We start from the raw sequence: 17,802 nt of genomic DNA, 5'->3' as shown, positions 1-17,802 counted from the left end.
AAAAAAGAGGGCTTGTACCTTACAAGGATGTGTTTATTGAAACACATAAATGTAAGAGCATGTGAGAGTTTATATCAAAGAAGGCAAGAGCGACAACGATATGTATTTATTGTATTAATAAACATTATAATATATAAGTTACCATGAATTACATTATCATAAACATTGTAATTCTTAATTATTAATTCATATTGTAATCATTACTTTGTAGGAGTCATACGAGTAGTAGATGGTAGAGCGATATGGCGATGACTCCACTCAGCATCCGCCTTTTGATCCTGCAACTTAGGTGACTGCAACCGATGAACCCAAAGAAGATCGTGTGTTCGGGTTTGGGAGTAATATGAACACTACAACAGTCATTGCCTTCTGCAGTTAGGGCTCTCAGAGTTCTCTCGCCAGCATAAACTCCCAACATCCAATTGACCCTGCTATTTCTTAGGATGGTGTCTGTCAGCTTCTTCAGAACACAATGTGTGACTTTTTACATAAAGTCATTCCCAACCTTGTCCATAATGAGTTGTGCAACTTTTTTCAAGGTAGGAGAACTTCATCTACCTTCAACATGAGCTCTGATACTTGTCAGGTACGTATAATGTTTATTTCAATACATATCTAAAGTTTCATGTCATTTATATGCATGATTAAATCACTATGAAAGTTTTTTGACAACCTTAGAACACATATAAGCATGATTTCATCAATATAATTTTTTTTGACAACCTTAGAACACATATATGTATGATTGAATCACTATGAAATTTTTTGGACAACCTTAGACCACATATATGTATGATTGAATCACTATAAATTTTAATTGACAACCTTAGAACACATATATGCATGATTGAATCACTATAATTTTTTTTGACACCTTTACAACACATATATGCATGATTGAATCACTATACATTTTTTATGACAGCCTTAGAACACATATATGCATGATTGAATTACTATGAATTTTTTTTGACAACCTTAGAACACATATACGCATGATTGAATCACTATAAATTTTTGACACCTTTTGAACACATATATGCATGATTGAATCACTATAAAAATTTTATGACACCCTTAGACCACATATATGCATGATTGAATCACTATGATTTTTTTTTACAACCTTAGAACACATATATACATGATTGAATCACTATAATTTTTTTGACACCTTTAGAACACATATATGCATGATCGAATCACTATATAATTTTTATGGCAACCTTAGAACACATATATGCATGATTGAATCACTATAAAATTTATTTAACAACTTTAAAAAATATATATGCATGCTTGAATCACTATGACATTTTTTTGACAACCTTAGAATATATATCTGCATGATTGAATCACTATGAATTTTTTTTTGCTTGCCTTAGAACAAATATATAAATGACTGAATCAGTATGAAATTTTTTTGGCAGCCTTAAAACACATATACGCATGATTGAATCACTATAATTTTTTTTTATAACCTTAGAACACATATATGCATGATTGAAACACTATAAAAAAAATTGGCTGCCTTATAACACATATATGCATGATTGAATCACTATAAAAGTTTTTTAACAACTTTAGACCACATATATGTATGACTTCATCACTATAAATTTTTTTTTTTTGACAACCTTAGAACACATATATGCATGATTGAATCACTATAAATTTTTTTGACACCTTTAGAACACATATATACATGATTGAATCACTATACATATTTTATGACAGCCTTAGAACACATATAAGCATGATTTCATCACTATAAATTTTTTTTGACAACCTTAGAATACATATATGCATGATTGAATCCCTATGAATTTTTTTGGACAACCTTAGACTACATATATGTATGATTGAATCACTATAAATTTTAATTGACAACCTTAGAACACATATATGCATGATTGAGTCACTATAAATTTTTTTGACACATTTACAACACATATATGCATGATTGAATCACTATACAATTTTTATGACATCCTTAGAACACATATATGCATGATTGAATCACTATGAGTTTTATTTGACAACCTTAGAACACATATATGCATGATTGAATCATTATGAATTTTTTTTGACAACCTTAGAACACATATATGCATGATTGAATCACTATAAATTTTTTTGACACCTTTTGAACACATATATGCATGATTGAATTACTATAAAAAATTTATGACACCCTTAGAACACATATATGCATGATTGAATCTCTATGATTTTTTTTTATAACCTTAGAACACATATATGCATGATTGAATCACTATACAAAATTTTGACACCTTTAGAACACATATATGCATGATCGAATCACTATACAATTTTTATGATAGCCTTAGAACACATATATGCATGATTGAATCACTATGAAATTTATTTGACAGGCTTAAAAAACATATATGCATGCTTGAATCACTATGACATTTTTTTTACAACCTTAGAATACATATCTACATGATTGAATCACTATGAATTTTTTTTGTTTGCCTTAGAACAAATATTTAAAAAATTGAATCAGTATAAAAAATTTTTGACAGCCTTAGAACACATATATGCGTGATTGAATCACTATAAATTTTTTTTGACAACCTTAGAACACATATATGCATGATTGAATCACTATAAAAAAAAATTGACTGTCTTATAACACATATATGTATGATTGAATCACTATGAAAGTTTTTTGACAACTTTAGAACACATATAAGCATGATTTCATCACTATAAAAAAATTTTGACAACCACTGAATTCTGTTAATGTCCTTCACTTTATTGCTAGTCTATGTGTCATTCAGTCACGTTACTTTGATTGTCTTAGATTAGGTGCATTGCATATAATTTATTTTATTATATTTTGTTTATCAATACTAACATTTTGGTTCTCTTATAGGATGTTGGAGATGATCAGCATAGAGGAGCTGATGGAGGCATGGATGGAGGGGCAGATTGAGACAATGAAGAGGATGATGCTTCGAATCTTGGTGAGGATTAGCTTCATGTGTTGAATTTGTTTCACATACTTGTTGTTTCAAACAAAACTCTTTGTATATGTTGACTTGTAACTTATTAGAACTTGGCAAGGATTATATTGGGTTGTTAAATTTGTTTCACTTATAACTTATGTTAAATTTGTTTCAATTACTTTATATATGTATTTTTTATGTGTACTTTGTTTTTTATACACAGGTTATATAAATTGTATAATGAGAAAATTTTTCTCGATATTTATATTTCAAACAAAAATTGTTTTATCTTTTTTTAAATTTTACGATGGATTAGCAATGAATAATATTCATCGCTAATATTCAGCAATGAATTTTTTGAAGAAATTCAGTCGCAAAATGGCGACGGTATTTGGTGATGAATAATATCTGTCACCAATTTAGCGACGAATTAGGGACGAATATTTATCTGTCTCAAAAACTGAATCAGTCGATGTTTTAGGCCGAAATGTAATCCATCACTAATCTGTCGCTAAATTGGCGACGAATATTAGAGACGGATACGTATTCGTCATTAAATTTTAGTGACGGATATGTATCTGTCGCAAAACTAAATCAATGCTTATTTAGTGACGGATCATGACATTTGCTAATCTGTCACGAATTAGCGACATATCAGTTCTATCGCTAATTAGCGACCAATAAATTGTGACGACGTTATCCATCGCTAAACAGTTCAGCGATGGATCTGTGTAGAATAGCGTCCATCGCTAATTCACAGAATTCTTGTAGTGTACCGACTTTTGGACTGGATTGCCAGCTAGGGCTGGAAATTGCTTGAACCCAGAACTCTGATGCTGTCTTACCCGGTTTCTAACCCGGTTTCTAGTTAGGACTGATCATTTGAGGAGTTGCACTAACTTGGATTTAGCCAAGGCACCTCAACTGGTGGACCTGGACTATGGTTAGTATATATGAGAAACAGCAAAAATTCATTAAATAAAAATATATTATTAAAAATGTTTTGCATTCAAATAGATTAGGGGTGTCAATGTGTAGGGTATTGACCCAGATTCAACCCGTGCCAAATCCGATAGCGTCAGGGTTTGATGATAATGAAAGAGGTCCAATTAGAATTTGGGTCATAGAGCCAGGTATGGTTTGTGAAATTTCTTACCAGACCGAGGTCTAACCTAACTTCCAATTAAGATCTGTGATTTTTCAAATGTAAACAAGAAAAAATATTATTTTTCTGGTGGACAGGGACTGGTTCATGTAATCATTATAGATCCTGGTATGGTTTTTCTTTTGTTGGGTCCTGTCTAGCACAGATCCAGACCCTGGTCCAGTGCCTCAAAGATAGACTCTGGTTCATCCAGGTTCGACCTGTTGACATCCTTAGAATAGACAGATGAAAAAGGCATAAAAAAATATGATTTAGAAATATATCACTCTATCATGAAAAAACTCACCTCTTAAAACTTGAAAAGCTCTCTTCCCAATATGAAAACGATCTTCTTTTATCTTTCTCGTGTACAAAGATCATATTTTCTTTTCTAAAATTATGTTTTAATAATATTATTTAGATTTATAATGAATAGTTTTTATACAAATGCTTAAAATTCGTCTTAAGTACGAACACATCATTTAGCAATATTTTTATTTTTTTCTATTGTTTCTTATTTTCCATTATGCTTCCTAAATACTTTCACATCCAATCATCACTTCTCACTTCACGTCTGAGTCTAGGGTTCACTTCAGCCGCTCATAGCTTAGCTCACATTTAGCTCATAAAGAGTTCGTTCAAACCCACACAGTAGGCTCGGCTCGGCTCAGCTCAGCTTGTTTAAGCTGGGTAAGTAGTAGCAAATACATCTTAGATATATTTTACATCATATGATTGATTTAAGCATTTGGTTTGTAACTGATAATAGAGATAAAATATTATGGTTTCTAGCTCTAAAACAATTTAACTTTTTGAAAATCTTACTACTTTCATTGAAAAAAACATCCTATTACTTTCAGCTCTGAAACAATATAGTTTTCCTAGCTTGAGCTTGGCATTTAACACAGACTCATTATGATCACAAACTCGGCTTGACTAGAAATAAGAATGAGCCAAGCTTAAAGACAGCCTCGGCTAGTTCAGCTTGTTTTCCAGCCCTACCCGTGTCGCTTCTCGCATAAACCTCTCGCTCCTGTAACCATGGCCCAGACCCAGCCTTTTTGCACCTCAAGTAGGCTTCCAGTATCCCTCATGTGAATCTTAGTATCAGAAATGGAAGATGCACATTCATAAAAGCAAGCGAATTTCATAATATTTTTTGAAAGGCAAGCTTGGGTTAGGCAGACCCCAAGCGAATTTCTTACTTGGTGCTGTGTTTATCCGCCATCAAATGGATGGTCAACGGTAAGCCCATACTGGGCTCATGCAACCAAACCCGAACTATGCTGCAAACATTATGAAAATATTCATTGGACCATCAATAAGGGTAAACAAGAAAACAAGACGCCTGATGTTGCAGAGAATCTACACAAGAGCAGCAGACCCAGTCTATGGTTCATAGTTAAGACTAAGTAGGTCTGGTTATCAAACATGAGCCAGCCTAGTTTTCAACTTGAATGGTGATTTTGATTTATGTATCCAAATAACATCCACCTAGAAACAGTTTACTCTTATCAGGTTCAACCAAGATACATCTACATGGGATTAGACTTAGAGCATAGTCTGTAGCATATGTGCAAAGTAACAAGCAAATTTCCTTCGTTACAAAACTTGATTGTTAATAAACAAAACCAGAATCAACAACCAACCTGATTTGACTCATGCAACTGAGCATTTTTCCATGGAAAGGAGCAATAGAAGATATTTCATGATAGTCTAGTTGGGTCACATTATAGAAAGATCATTCAAAAATTGCTGTCTAGATGTTACAGATCATTCTTTTTCAGTGCTGGCAGGACCTACCAATACACCCTGCGCAGAGCCTTCCTTGCGTGCACCGTCATCATGCGACTCATTATCAGCTTTCTTTATCCTGATCTTGTATTGGGTTTCAAACTCAACTAATTTTTGCTTTTTTTTCTCCAAGGCTTCATTAAGCTGAGAGATTACCTCTTCTAGTCCCTCCTTGTTGCGCTGAACAGCAGGCAAGACCTCCCTTGTCGTTCTTTCAACCAGGACGCCGCCAATCATCCGGTAGCAACGTCTTTGTGGGTCAAGTGGCTTAATTGCATTGATCACAAGTGAGTGCTCACTGACTTCAATCTCTAGCTCTGTTATCTTTGAGTATAGCTGGTTGATCTCTGATCTCATTACACCATATGCATTGGCAATAGCCTGCTCATTTGTCAGTTCTCTTTCTGTACCACCTTTATCAGCCATGCTGCCAAAGCAAAATTATACAAACAAAGCAATTCATGGCAAGAGAACTGAAACCAAAGAAAGCAAGAGACTCGAACAGGGACTTATGGAAAGTATGCAAAATAAAGAGCAACAATGCCAAAGCCCAACTATCAAAAATTTCAATCCAAATGATTTTAGTACAAAACCATGTATAATCCAACAAATGGGAATATCTAACCCATTAGATTAACCTAAACTCTTTGGCCCAACAAATTGACCATTTCACTAACTGACAGGATTGAATAAATGGTGATCGAATGACTCCCATCAAGGACATTGATTAGAAGATAAAATAAGATAATGCATAACTATCTTTCAGTTAACTCACAAAAACTGAAGAACAGATGCATTAAGGTTTCAAAAAGACACTTAAAACTTAAGAAGCTAAAGCTTGTGCTATGTCCATGGCCAGACATGCATATTTAGTAGAACATCAAGCCTTGGAACACATCCGATATTAGATAGATATCCAGTCGTCTCACATTATCCATGATGATCAGAGAGACAAATCTTGATAAGATATCTGAAAGAATCTGATCATTTGTTTGCCAGATATGAATCATTAATCCTGGCTGAATAGAAGCAGGTAGGTCATATTTGAATCCTGCGTCAAATGCCTCCTTGAATTTGGACCTAGTTCTGGCTTATAACAGAGTAACCTGAACTTAAACCTGAATCCAGGTCTGCAAGGTTTAACTGATATTTGACTCCTCCAATTTGGATATTATACAAATCCAGAATTTCACCATGATATATGTCCATCAGGATCTGACCCATTATACTCCCCCTAGTCAATTCATAGAGGTATGAAGACTGTTTCCTTTTACTGGGAAAGGCAAAAAAAATGTAGAAGAAAGAACAGGAAGAGGTAAAAATAATGGAGAGTGAGAGAGAGTTCTCAATCATAGTTGGCAAACTTGTGACTTGGAGTCGCCCAACCCTTGACTCGCAAGTCAGCGAGTTGACTCGGTAACTCAGACGAGTTAGGACTGCATTTTCTAGTGTTAAGATATGAAAAAAATGAAAAATCATATTGCATAATCAGTAAATTTAGCACGACATCAATGAGCAAGCTATATAAGTATTCAACTATACATAATTGTTAATATTTATGATTTAAAACATATAATTCTTTATAACAAGTATTCTTTTATGGGAATTATGCATTAAAATCACAAAATGCATGAAAAAAACACATAAGAGGCATGTGGATTGGCAGTCCTGACTCGGTGACCCAGTTGGGGTCCGATCCGGGTTGACTCGGGCGATTCCCGAGTCGACTCACCAGGTTTGCCAACTATGTTCTCAATCTTCTCAAACTATGAAGTAAAGCATCCCCAGCTATGTAATCAGAGTGCTTCAAAAATGCCCAATGTACCTGAAATAAGGATGGTTTCTTCAAGGTGTAGTATATATACTTAAAGTATATATTTCCATAAATATTTTATGTTTTTATACTCTGTGTGCATGTGTATCTGCACACGTGCACATGTGTGAAGTTTTCTTCAAACCATTGACAATATAAAAAATAGTCACCGATAACCCCGATATTTTGAAAATATCATGATATTATCTGTATTTCAAGGTCAGCATAGAAATTCTAAGATTTTCAAAATACCACCAAAACATAAAATATCGCAATATCTTCCCAATATTTTTCTGAGATTTTCAAAAAACATATATTTTTTCTATATTTCAAGTATCTTTTTATTTCTTTTATATTTTAAAGCTTCTCTAGTTGTTTCTTCATATCTTTGCAAGAAAAATACAATAAAACCTATTATTTCTAATCTTTTTTTATTATTCTTTAGATTGTTTCAAATTTTAAAACTTCCGATACTTTCCTGAGTTTTTTATGAGAAAAACAACTTGTTGGAAAAAAAAGATCCCAAGAAAAACCTTGCCAAGAACGATATTGGCGACTATGATGGAACCTGTTCTCAGCACACAGAGAACATAAAGACATATTATTGATATCAACTAGATATTTTGCTCTTATTCCACTCAAACATGCCAATACTGTCAAGCCATCGCTTTCCTATCTATGGATGTGTCTAGTGACCTAAGTGTCGATTTTTTCAGTCTTATGATCCTTCCCTCAAGCCATATGCATCCAACCCACTGGAAGATAACCATTCTGATGGTCTAAGGTTCTCTCCAACTAAATCTACCTAACAAAAAAAAAGAGAATTTACATTTGTAAAACTGATCAACCCAATTAGAATTATGTTACAGGACAACAAGGTGTCAATGTCAGGACTCTATCATAATCCCAGATATAGCCAATACATTGAAAATATTGGCTATATATAGCTTTTCTTTTGTAAAACGATTTAAAAGGAAAAATATCATGATATTTTCAAAAATAACTTTACAGTAATAATATGGTTGACTATCATGATGTCTATCTTCAGTTACTTTTACATTTTTATTTTTTTCTATATCTTAAATATGTTTCCTCTTCTTTCTTTTATATGTTTTACTTATTTCTTTTATTCTATGTGTGTTTTATTATTATCTAAACATTTCTTTTCTTATTTCTGCTATTTTGTAATTTTAAAAAATTCTAAGCACCAAAATTTTCTCAAGATTTACCAACTAAACCTATATTGTTGTGCGAATTTTCATTGCCAAGATATAGCTGCGACCAATATTTGTGACTGTGCTCAATATATATGTGGATCTTATGAGTCTTGGTTATGACTAGGTTCATACTTCACAGCTCATCCCAGATAGCTGGGAGTAGCATTTATCATTAGGTACCCAAGTGAAAGTATCATAGGGCCAGAATTAAAGATTGATTGCTCCATCATCATCTGTCAAACTTCACCCTTTAGATGGAAGCGCATGACAAGTAGGGGTGGGCATTGGAACAGCCCGGTCCGGCTAGCTAATGGACCGGACCAATCCATCAATGACTGGTTGGGCCGATCCGTTGGGAAAACCCTAGCCCACAGCCTGCCCGTTAGGCCTAATCAGGCTTGGCCTACTATATAATATATATTATGTCATAGGGACTTGATTAACCGGGTGCCGCACTTGCGTCGACATGACATGGGTACGGTCAACATAACCCTGGGTGCAGTCAACCACATCCAAGGTTATATGTGTCCAAAATGGACTTGATCAACTTTGACCGAGTCCATTTTGGACAAAAAATTAAGAGGGGGGGACGAGGGTTTAGGGCATGATTTAATCTCCCTCCTCTTCCGACAGCAGTCATCCCCAACCTCTCTCTCTCTTTTCTTTTTCTTCTTCATTCTCCTCCTTCTCCCCTCGTTGACGCAAGTGTCAAACCCAGCCCTGTTGAGTTTGGCTCTATTGAACCTTTGGGAGAGTCGAACCCAGCCCTTCTACGGAATCTAGTTCAAAAATGGCAGAAAAAGGCCTCATAAATTTTATTTTATTTAGTTCTACAAAACCTCATATGAATTTTATTTTAATAAAAATTTATTTTTTTATGTTGATGAAAATGATGGATAAAGGGAAAGAACTCACAAAAAAAAAAGGAAAGGAATTGTATTATCCTCATCTCTACATGTAAGTTCTCCTTTAGTGCTAGTGTTGTTGGTAGTGGTAGTGTTGGTTCTCGTTCGTCGGTTGCATCATGTAATGATGGGCCATTATGGGCACATGTGGATAAGCTTGAAAAAGCTGAAGAAAGTGATGAAAATAATAGATTTTGATGCAAGCTTTGTTAGATAGATTATGTTGGGTCTTATACAAGAGTTAAGGTTCATTTGTTAAAGATATCAATACATGTCATTTCAGGATACAAAAAAGTTGATGAGGCAATGCAGAGACAATACAAAAAAATACAAGATCAATATGAGAAGAAGAAGATAATGAGTGATTTATGTGCAATCAATGTACCATTTTTAAGCCACCAAGAAGATGTTTAAAAATAAATAAAAGTGGATGTAGAAGGTAGAGAAAGATGAACGATCCAAACATCATTTAATACATATGGAAGGGAGAAAATGGATAAAAAAGTAAAGAGGTATTTTTATTCTAGTTCACTTCCATTTAATACAACTAGAAATCATTATTGAAATAATTTAATTACTTCATGGACAAATTGTAACTTTAGTGTCTATGTACCTCCAATCTCTGAAAAACTATGAACGACAATACTTGCTAAAGAGAGGGCAAATATTGAGAGATTGCTAGAGATTAAAAATTTTCATAGAAACAAAATGATGCTTTCATTGTTTTTGATGGGTGGACGAATATTCAAAGGCATGCAGAAGATTAAATACTCATCAGCAAGCATGCAGAAGATTTAGCCTTTATTCAGTCCAATCTTCGATTACTACTGTGAACCGATAAAGAATACAAGTTTTAATTTCTCTCTTAGTTATTTGACTATTTCTTAGTTTCTTTATTTAAATATGCAAGTATTTAACATTTTTAAATTTTAATTGTAATGTAGACAAAGATCATCCAAATTTTGACATGTAAACCCACGAGAATGTGACTTAGAGGAAGAGCATGATTTTAACACTAAACATGTACTTATCTAAGCCGACTCTTCTTATGATAAATTTGATGACGAAGCAAAAAATTATTAAGATCATTACCTCATCGTTATATACATTGTATATGATATACTTTTGGTATACAATTATGCATTGTTTGCTTCTTTTATTACTATAATTTACTTCTTTTATGCTTAACTTGTTTGATTGTTTTCCCATTTTCCTAATTTATTTAGCGTAGTCATAATATATTTAGGTTGATTTAATTGTGGTGTTATTTTTTATTGATGAGGAATAGCAATTGTAGATTGTTAATTTGATTTATTGCATGAATTTATGCATAATGAATTGATGATATGATAATTATTTTTATTTCATTAGTATTAACTGTTAATTTAAATTGTTAAAAATTATATATATACCCTCCCGCACCCCCTCACCCAAAGTTTTTTTTAACTGCACCCGCACCAATGTGACAGAATATATATTATGCTATATATAAAATATAACATATATTATTTATATTATGTATTATATTATATATTATGTATTATAATATATATAATGTTTATAATATATATAATAACGGGCTGGACCGGGCCGGCCTGTGTCGGCCCTCGGCCCAGCCCGTGTAAGCCTGTTAAGTAACAAGAACGGTTTTCTGGTGACTTATGATTATATTCTGAACTTCAGTATGTTACTTCCATACTTCACCTCTCTAGGAAGTTTAATGTTATATACCCTCTTCATGTCACCTATACAATGGAGACCATAACAAATTCGAACAATAGTCGAAGTTTCATTAAGCAATTGCAATCAGAGTAAATCTTATGTTTTCCCTCTTCAGCTATAAATCATTTTTGTGCATGTTCTCTGTTCTCCAATCAAACCAACTGTCATAAACCAAAATTGCTATCCAACTAAAAACAAGGGAAAACACGAGCACACAGATGAGATTGTCAACACAAAACCGATCAGCATTCATTACATCATAACAAGACTCGTACAAATTGAAATCTGGCCAAACATTATGATGCTAAGGACATCTGAGCAGAGGAATAGTTGTGAAACCATCACATTGGTACCAAACAGACAATATAATAGAACGTTCTTAAGTCATACCTGGTTGTCACTAATCACTATCAATCGCAGTGGCATTCATGTGCTTGAATGCCTCAGATCTCAGATCCTGTATTGAATCTGGTGTGGGTGTGACACCAAGAAAGGAGATAGGGGGATCTGTGATTCATATTTCAGTAATTTCCCAGAAGACAAATACATGTCATGATTGACAACATCTATAGATTACACTCAAGCCATGTCACAGGGATTCGGCTAGCAGGGTGCCGCACCCGCGTCGACGCGACTCGACGCGGATGCGGGTGCGGCACCGGGTGCGTTGACCACACCCAGGATCATTTCGGTCCATTTTTGTTTGGATTTTTTTTAAAAAAAAACAATTTGCCCTACGAAATGGGCTGTGAAATTTTTTTTTAAAAAAAATTCTGCTGACAGCTGCTGACAGCAGCTGCCTTTTCAATTTCGTAAAAGATTTTCTCTCCACAATAAATGACAGCAGCTGCTGCTCCTGCCTTTTCAATTTCGTAAAGGATTTTCTCTCTCCACAATAAATGACAGCAGCTGACTTTTCAATTTCGTAAAAGATTTTCTCTCTCCACAATAAATGACAGCAGCTGCTGCTCCTGCCTTTTCAATTTCGTAAAGGATTTTCTCTCTCCACAATAAATGACAGCTGTTGACAGCAGCTGCCTTTTCAATCCTTTTTCGTAAAGGATTTTCTCTCTCCATAATAAATGATAATGATGGTTCTTTTTAGTAAAGGATTTCCACTCTTCTCCTGTTCTCCTGACGAAATGGGTGCGATGAAATTTGAAAAAACCCGCATCGTATATATATATATATATATATATATATATATATATATATATATATATATATATATATATATATATATATATATATATTTGCCCCTGCCACACCCCCGCACCCGGGTTTTTTGGAAGTGCCGAATCCCCGCACCCACACCCGCACCCGCACCCATGTGACATAGCACTCAAGAGCACAAAATTGGTATTCTGTTATATTACATGCTGTCTTGATCTCCAAATTGTCAGATTTAAAAACTGCTGCTCACTTCTGCTCTTGACAAACTCATACTGATGTTAATAGAGTTCAAGCATGTTTGTGTGCATGAACATGCTTTTCAAAAGATGCATCATTAACCTCATATAACGGAAAGACATCCTTGTATATCAGAACAATCTCCAACATTAAGTATATCACATTTCATCTAGTAGAGACATTCAAAACTAACATTCTTGAAGTTGGAACATCTAGTTCTTTTGCTACAGCTATGAAATTATAAAGCCTTGATGGCTATGTCACAGGGACTCGGCCAACTGGGTGCCGCACCCGCGTCGACATGACACGATGCGGGCACGCGTGCAGGTGCGGCACCTGGTGCGGTCAACCTGATCCTGGGTGTGGTCAACGCACCCAAGGTCATTTATGTCCAACTTTTGGACTTTATATATATATATATATATATATATATATATATATATATATATATATATATATATATATATATATATATATATATATATGCTGCACCCCCGCACCCGCACCCATGTGACATAGTTTGATGGTGAAATTTTAATATATTTGATGCTTTCTCTAACCTTGTGAAGTGCCCTTTTAATCTTATCAAGCCTGTCTTGTACCATTAAATTCAAAATATGCACACAACATTGCACATGAAAAAATTTGCCACAACAATATAAGTTTAAACCACTTTTCTCCAAGCTATCCTTTAGTGTCCTAAGAAGAACATCGTTGTTAGAAACTTAGAAGCAATGCCAACCGTAATCGCCAAAACCTATGTCACATGGGTGCGGGTGCGGGTGCGGGTGCGGGTGCGGGTGCGGGTGCGGGTGCGACACGGGTGCGGCACAATTTTAAAATTTTTGGACACGGGGACTCGGCAAAATATATATATATATATATATATATATAATTTTATTTATATATATATATATATAATTTTATTTTATTTTTAAAATGCCACAGGTGTCTGTGCAGTCACAGACTGTGACTGTGCAAGTCACAGCACTGTGCACTGTGCACAGTCACAGACTGTGCACAGTGCACACTGCAAAGACTGTGCACACTGCAAAGACTGCACAGTCACAGTGCCTTTTTTATATATATTTTTTTAAATAAAAAATATAAAAAATTAGTTTTTTAGAGACATTTTTGGACTCGGTCAAAGTTGACCGAGTCCAAAATGTGGACGGACTCAGCCTGGACTCGTTGACCGAGTCTGACTCGGCGTTGACCGAGTCCGGGCCGAGTCCGAAGCCGCACCCGAGTCCGCACCCGTGTCGGGGCGTGTCGACTCGGGTGCGGCACCTCCTTAGCCGAGTCCGTGTGACATAGGCCAAAACCTTTTTATTAATCTCCCAATCTATAAGGCACTTTACAATGGTATTGGAGAATGCTTTCCCAGTATGACATGACCCTAACTCACAACAATTGATAATATGCTTCTGCAGCATCCATTATTTATCAATATAATGGGAAGTCAAACACAAATAGAAAACAGACTGATTAGAAGTCCAAATATCAGTGGTGAGACCAATTTTGTCAACATTATTGAACAATTCTTTCATTTTCTTTTTTTCTTCATACAACTTCATGCAATCTCTCTTTTAAAATTTTGGATTCAAAGTTTTGCAAAACATGATGAACATGTTCTACTATTCTAAATGGATACTCACGGGAAACAACCATTTTTGCCATTACCTTACTCACTATCTCCATGTCAAGCTTCCCACTTGAAAGAACCATATTGTTTGGATAATCAAATCCTTGAGCACCACTGAAGCTCAAAAGCTTTTGTTTGGATTTGGCAGATTTTCCTTTGCAACTTTCCAAATGCCTAAGCATTGTAGTAGTGCAACCATCCTTATAACACTTTAAATAACTGAACAATGTTTACATTTAACCTTATTCACACCTTTGACTGCAATTTCATCAAAGTCATCCCATACAATAGATGTTTTTTACCTCTTTCGCTTAACTTCTTCAAGTTCTTGTTCTTCAATTTCAATATTTTATTTCTGACCATCTTCATTGTGAAGATCTATGGAAGACTCAAGTTTTGATGAACCTAGATCAATCACAGTTTGTTGCACTGAGACCTCAGGGTCTAAGGCATCATAACTCGATTGTCCAATTGGTTGTTTTTCTTTTCTATTGTATCTTTCTTCTGGTGTCATTTTTCAATTCTCTATAAAATAACAATTATAAAATTTTCACATTTAAAAAAAGCAACAACAAAAGAAAAAGTGTGAGTAACATGCCTAGAAAAGTGCAAGAAATTATGTTGTATTTCCTACATGCGGCAAAATCCAAAACAAGCAAAGTAATAGTTATAGCAAAATCAAAAGTATTATAAAAATCCATAAGGCAAACCAAACCCATGACAACAAGATTACATGCATCAAGTGTAACACTAGCATCATTATGTGGGCTACTAAATAAATAGATTAAAAAAGCTTCAGCTTATCATATAGTTGGTGAACATATGCAAGAACTCTCAAAATATATGCTCGTAAAAAAAAGACCAGAGAAAGGTGTAACAAGAAGCTCAACATTGTGCAAGCTAGTGTTTTAAGCTTGCACTCATCAATGCACATATCAGGATTCTAACAAGACCAAAATTGAACAAGATGATAATTAGTAAAATTAACACTTAAGAATTTAAATGATATTCAGTACAAAATATATAGTGCATATGTAGGCAAGCAATTTACTCTAGCTGCTTGTTAGACCACATGCCCCAAGAAATATTTAAAAAATGAACTAGGCTTCATTAATAACAAAAAGAACATATCATAAATTTACCCATCATTTACCTCAACACTGCAGCTAGTTCACTATCCCTCCCAAAATTATATAAGCAACCTCAAGATCCCTTCTTCAGCAACATTCACATCCACAAGCATATCAACCGATCTGACAAAGTTGTTTAACATATGCCAGTTAGTTTGGCTTGCAGCCATCTTAAGGCTAAGGAGACAGTTTATGGGAAAGTACACATTTATATTGGTAAAATGTGGGAAAGCACACATTAATCCAAAAAACAAGATAAGTTGTTTGACTTCTCTCTCAATTTTGTGTTTATAGTTTCTATAACCTCATTGTATGATTACTTGGTGGAATACATAAATGTGCCTGTTGGTTGTTGCTTTGTATATCAAAACATGTAGCAGACCTCCCCCAAATCAAAGTCAAAAACTAGCAACTGCAAATCAATATGATAAAATTGATAATAGAGTTATCAGAAATGAAGACAATGCATGACAAATCAGGTGCTAAAGCATACACATTAACATGTTTAAGACAATGTTAACCTGTTTAGGCAACATCCGATCCCAATCTGAACTGTTTGTGCCCCTACTTTTACTTGACATATTTGATACTCACATTTTAGGCGTATGTCCATCAGTCCACATGGTAGAATACTTAGGGCTATCTGTCATATGATGCTATAAGATTTCCAGCATTAGAGTTGCTTTTGTAAATCTATTACCCATAAATAGTTGAAAATCTTTAGGAACAATATCATCTAGGCCACATTTTCATTGAATCCCATGGATATGTACATGTTATCTGCCCATCGTAGATTTTGTTTATTTTTCCGTTCCTCGGGGTTAACTTGTGGGCCTGTTAGCATTGTGGATCTGGAAAAGTAGCGTTCAGTTATTCTACGAGCTGCCTTCACATATAGGTTTCTACAGTAGCATTCTCTTACAGCTAAAAGAAAATGTAAGCATTCAAGATAGAAGTTTCCCATACAGATCTTCAATGAATTAGTTCATGTAGAATTGGAAATTTAGGAACCTTACAAATCATACTTTTAGGAATCTATGCACATACGCATCTATGTCATATTACACCCTCTTGTGCTCTTTTATTTGGCGACACCTTGTTACCTTCTTGTTTTTGGAAGAAAGTCCATGCCCTCCATTTAAAAAAAAAGGAACTTTCTCCTACAATAGAACCTATTCCTCTTCCATTACATAACACTTGGAGATTTTGATTTCTAATTTGGTAATTCCATTGCATTACCATTTTTATTATCCCTGATTCCAAGTTCATGAAAAGCACACGTTCATATTTATTTGTCAAGAACGCTGAAGATGAATTCTGCATAGCATTTTTGTGATTCTGTGACCAATAAGCAGTGAAATGTAAAGAGCTTGTGTATGAATGTTTAAAGAATTCAATACAATCAGAAAGTGAGGCAGTTAAATATACTTCCATTGACGAGTGGAGTAAATCATTCCCCTGGTTAATATTGATACTTTGTCAGGTGCAGGTAATGTTGGTGAAAATGGCCGTGAATGAAGCAACAGCAAATATACCTGATTGAGAGAGAGAGAGAGAAAGATAACCTGACCGACCAAACCACCGTTCCTTCGCTCGACGCAGGCTCGACCTCGTCCGTCGCCCGTCGGATACACAGAGAGAGAACCGGCAAGGAGAGCTAGAGAGAACGAAGAGCGGTAGAGGGAACGAAGGGGAAAAGGGAACGCCGAGCGGCAGAGAGAAGTGGACACGAAGGGGAAGAGAGAAAAAAAGAGGGAATACTGGAATAGGAGACGAACGGCGGAAGGGGAAGGGGAGGGAGAAGTCGAGAAGACGAGAAGTCTAACAGACTTTTTGTTTTTAACCCTATTCGTGGTATACTCTGAACCGTTGATCATTATAAGATCAACGGTTCAGCAGCACCATGCCTTACCAGATCCGGGCCCAGTCGGTTCGGGCGAGCTCGTGCTTAATGTACAGGCTCAGCTCGTTTGTACGACCGAGCCTTATGTACAGGTTCGGATCATTTACAGACTCGGGCGCACACGAGTCAGGCTCAGACCGAGCC

General features: G+C 35.0%; 1 pseudogene across 1 annotated transcript; it reads right to left on the bottom strand.

The window, feature by feature from the left end:
- Positions 1-5,694: 5,694 nt before the first annotated feature.
- On the bottom strand, positions 5,695-17,563 carry LOC149815188 (prefoldin subunit 2 pseudogene; annotated as a pseudogene). Its single transcript, XR_016427916.1, has 3 exons — positions 17,321-17,563; positions 15,779-15,878; positions 5,695-6,340 (listed from the first exon to the last, which is right to left on the bottom strand). The product of XR_016427916.1 is annotated as a prefoldin subunit 2 pseudogene (transcript).
- Between the last annotated feature and the right edge of the window lie 239 nt (positions 17,564-17,802).

The sequence above is a fragment of the Nuphar pumila genome, chromosome 15 (genome assembly GCF_984573655.1).
Source record: "Nuphar pumila chromosome 15, dmNupPumi1.hap1.1, whole genome shotgun sequence".
In the NCBI taxonomy this organism is placed as follows: Eukaryota; Viridiplantae; Streptophyta; class Magnoliopsida; order Nymphaeales; family Nymphaeaceae; genus Nuphar; species Nuphar pumila.
The sequence above is the reverse complement of the archived record's forward strand: the minus strand, read 5'-3'. Positions and strand labels throughout refer to the sequence as shown.